Source organism: Accipiter gentilis, chromosome 1 (assembly GCF_929443795.1).
Source record: "Accipiter gentilis chromosome 1, bAccGen1.1, whole genome shotgun sequence".
NCBI classification, from domain to species: Eukaryota; Metazoa; Chordata; class Aves; order Accipitriformes; family Accipitridae; genus Astur; species Astur gentilis.
Genome location: NC_064880.1, coordinates 8,507,093 through 8,511,783, shown reverse-complemented (window position 1 = coordinate 8,511,783; position 4,691 = coordinate 8,507,093).

The window sequence follows — 4,691 nt, the reverse complement described above, 5'->3', positions numbered from 1 at the left end:
CTTCATTGGTCTGTCTGTGTTTCTGAGGTCAGCATCTCTGCAATCAAATCCTTCTCTGGCTTTTTTTCCAAAGCCGATAGAATTTCCTTAACATAAATGTTCCCATTTTGAACATAACGAGTAGAAATCTGTGGCTAAAATTATTCCAGCTGACAGCACCTGAGAACAGGCATGAGAAATTCATGTATTCCCCTTCTATGGGGATGGGCTGCTGAATCCTTCAGGCAGGATTTGGAAGAGCATTAGAGTACCACACAAAACATAACACGTGGCCACCGCACTGTCTGCTGGAAAAATGAATGAGGCACTCCTTATGTGTCCTGTGTAAATACCTCATTTCCAACCAGATTAGGAGATGGTTGGGTTTATTTTTCTGGAGCTGAAAGCTAATCTCTTGGGACATTAAAAAATTGGCATTTATATCCCTAGAAAGCTCATGATAGTTTTTGTTAGAAATAACTTTTTTAAAGTCCCATTCTCTTAGTGTCATGTAATAGACATGTTTTCAAAAGGTGGAGTAAAGGATCTTCCTCCTCTGAAACTTGCGGTGCACTCAGCTAACCCTAAGCGGCAGCAGTTGTTCCATGGAGCAGTAATTCCTTTTTCCTATCTTGAGAAACAGATGTACTTTTCCTTGAGACAAGCACTGACCATTAAATCTCAGATATCCAGAGAGCAGTCAGTGTTGGTATCACAAAAACACAAAGGGTTATGAATCAGTTGCTGTGACAAAGCACTTCTTGGACAGTGGTTTTCTCCTCACATGTTCAGAGCTCTACATGTGATGCTGTTGTCACTATTATAGTGAAATTATGTCATTAAGGTGGGTATTAATTAGGAGGGCAAAACTACGTTTTGAATTCTGGTCTTGGGGTAGGAAAGGGGAAGGTTTTAATGTGTGGGCTACTACAGCCCTGTTCAATGTTTTCATACATCCAAAATGTTGTTTGCAGTTTCTTCTGCTGGGAGATGATTTAAGAATTTAATGCTCTGACTCTTTGAAAATGATTTTGAGTACTTGGGCCTTATTCTTTCTCCTTTATGAAGGTGGTATTTGGTATAGAAGATTAACACAACCATAACAGCGTGGTTCACGTTAGGGATTGTCCCAGTCTGTCTGAATCAGGACATTAGCACTTTTAAATCTGCATGGCCGAACCTTGTATGGCCGAGGTTCAGGCCCTGTGTAATAAATGTAAAGCTTACTGCAAGTTGGTGTATTTCCTTTCTTATCTTTTATGGAAGCTTCAGGAGTAGGACAAGGGATTCCCCCAGAGGCCTAGAGTTTAAAAATGATAAACGAAGGTTTTTTGAGTAGTCACGTGGGTGCAGAGGCTGCATTAAGAGCAGGAGCTGGATGCAGAGAGGCAAGTATTGCATCATATGACTTCCTGCACCAGAATAGTTCAGAGAGTGGTCAACAGAAGAAACATGGCTGAGCCATCACTCGTGAATTCCACAGTGCCACTCACTTAAATCCACTGCCTCGATTCTCTGCAGTCTCATGGTTTTAGCATGTGCCTGGCATTGCTTTGCCAAGTGAACCACTTTTTGGGTAGGTTTGTCACCAGAATAGGATTTGGGAAATCATGCTAGCCAGCCTGACTTTTGATTCACTCCAGCCTTACATTGATTATCTGCTCTGCCCCTTCTTTCATTGGAGGTAAATGGGGTAAAGGACCCCCTCAGAAGTGTAATCGCTCCACTATGACATGATTGTCTCTGACAACCAAGCTTACTAATTACAAGGTGCTGTCATGATTGCCAATAAAAGCATTGAGTCAGGCAGACAAGGATGTGAGTGCTTGGTGGTTGAAATCCTTCACAACAGCAGCTGCCAAAGGAGTGTCTAGTCTTGAGTCCCTTTGTTAACAAATGAAAATGGGAAGAGTTTTAAAATCAAAACACTTGTGCCTGGTTGTGGAAATGGAGGCGTGCTCACAAGGCTGCGTGTTGGTTGCGAGATGCAGGGCTCACTGTTCACTTATCCTGATAAGCCTGCGGTTTCTCCCTTGTATTTTTCCTAATACTAAATTTTTTCTTGCCTAAATGTATACTACTACCTCCTGAAATAATTCTTTTGTCTCTCTAATTTCCTTCGGGATCACTGGCAACATCATTGAAGTGCCCTGCAGGATAAGGTATCTTAGGAGGATGGTATCTTGCACTTAGCACACATTGTTGCAGGAGATGAGATACACCTCAGTGACTCATTCTGTCCTTACTTGCCATCGTTTTGTGACAAACACCTGACCTGATGGTTCCTCTCTTTGTGGGTAATGATGTTCTTCATGCTAACTTCAGGCTGTAAATACTGAGCAAAGAGTTAAAAATCTCTTGGGAAGAGGGTAGGAAGCAGATTATCATGTGGTGGGAGTGGGATGGTTCCTTCTGAGCTTGTCCAGGGAGAATGGGAGATGTCTTTAAATGCTGGGAGCAGGGAATTTCCTATATAAACCCATAATTGTGTGGTGGGTCCTTTAAGGGATTACAACCAACTCATTTTACTTGAACTAAAACAAGACATGAGGCATTCAAAACATCCAGGAAAACTGTAGGAGACCAGGAAGTCTGCCGTACCATGGGATTACACAGGTGTATATGCTGCATCTAGTGCCTCCAGAGCAATGAAGAATGCAAACAGATGCACTTACCTGCTGGCTGGTGCTGTACAGCTTGTTTTCTTTATACCCTGAGCATACTTTAAATCCTAAAATTCACCAGTAAAGAATAAAATGGTGTGTTGAATCTGTTTGGCTTCTTTAAAAGGGGCTGACTTTGTCTTGCTGGTCTTTCCAGTGACTTGTCAGGGATCAGGTTTGAATGTTTCATGCTCAGGGCTGCTGCTAAGTAGTGTGCGCATTTTAGTGGCGTCATTTTCCTCTAATTTCCCCCCAGTTCAGCAGGAGAGGTTTACCTTCTTCCCCAGGTGCTGAGGCAAGCTCTGATCCTTGTTGGGATCTCACTCAATGCAACACTTCTGCTTCTCCAGCCACTGGTGGGGAGCTGAGAAGAGTTTTATGGTTTGGCTTGGTTTTAACCCAAGCATTAGCGAGCTGCGCTCTCTTCCTTTCCCTGGGAGTTTCTCCCATAGTTTCCAAAGCTGTTAAACTGGCTGGGCCATTCATGGGACTGCAGGGAAAGAGCAGGCTTGGGTCTGGTGAGTTTTCTCCTCCAAGTCCTGGCTCAGCCCTTCCCTTCCCTGCCAGCAGGTTATTTACAGAGGAAGGGGTGGGAATGGCATAGGGAATGTGCTCCTTGAGAGCTGCTGGCTTTTCCTTTTTTAATTGCTTTTACTTTCAGTTCCATTTTCAGTTATCAGTGTTGAATGTTGCAAGGGTGATAAGCCAGCCTGGAGGGACAGCTCCAGCGTCAGGACCTTTCACCTGAATCTTAGGAGGAGGGTTTTATTATTAATTTTATCTTTTATTTCTTTAACACCCCACCACCACTATTAAGCCTTTGCACCAGCTCCTAGCTCTGTCCTGCGATGGCAAGTGGGGCTCGTAGTTGGGGTGTTTAGGATCTTTTCCCACCGATGGAGGTTTAGGCTTGAGCAACGCTTATCTGGCCCATTTTTGGCTCCAAGGTGCCATGCCACCAAGCACGTAAACTTTAGCAGAGAGGTGGATCCTCTGTCTCAGGGTTGCTAAAGCCCTCGGTGGTGGGGTGTCAGGTGGAGACCCCCCCATTTTTCCCTCGTGCTACTGAATACTTATCTTTCCTTTGAGGCTGGCCCTTGCCAGCATCTCAAAGCACAGCAAAGCCACAGGCTGGGCCCTGGCTAGGAGACCTGGGGGTCCAGTGGCCGCCTCGCCTGGTGTCCCCAAACTGGGGCCTGCTGACCCACCATGTGTCCTCTCAGTGGGCACCAACACTGTTGTCCCCTCATGTCCCTTCAGGGGGCTGTAAGGGACCCATCACCATCTCCCCTCATGCCCCTCACATCCCCTTCCTGAACCCTGGGCTGAGAAGGACCCAACACCATCTCCCCTCACGTCCCCTCACTGGGTCATGAGGGTCCCAGTTGCCATCTCCTCTCATGGCCCTCACTGAGGCCAGGGCCATGATGGACCCAAAGCCGTCTCCCCTCATCCCCCTCGCTGTCCCCAATGCCATCTCCCCCCACACCCCCTCGCTGAGCCTGGGGCTGCGAGGGACCCGATGCCATCTCCCTTCACCCCCTCACTGTCCCCGACGCCATCTCCCCTCACATCCCCTCACTGAGCCCAGGGCCGCGAGGCACCCAGCGCCACCTCCCCTCAGCTCCCCTCGCTGCCTCATGAGGGAACCAGCGCCATGTCGTCCTCGCCCTCGCCGCCGCCTCTGTGGGGACCCGCGGGCGCCATTTGGGGCGGGAGGCGGCAGCTCCCCAGCGGGGCGGTCCCCGCTGCCGGGTGCCGGGGGCGGGCAGCGCCGTTCCCTTCCCTCCTTCCCTCCCTCCCGCCTGACCTCAGTTCCTGGCGGAGCGCGGCGCCCGTCACGAGTGCGGCGCCGCTCCGCTCCGCTCCGCTCCCTCCTCCCCGCGGGGCCCCGTTCGCCTCCGCGCCCGCCGCGGGGGGCCCCGGCGCGGTCATGGCGCGCTGAGCGGCGACGGAGGCCGCCACCCCGCAGCCGGCGGGCCGGGCCGGGGCCGGGCCGGGGCAGCCGGCAGGACGGAGCCGGCCGGCGGGGGGCGGCGGGGCGGCGAG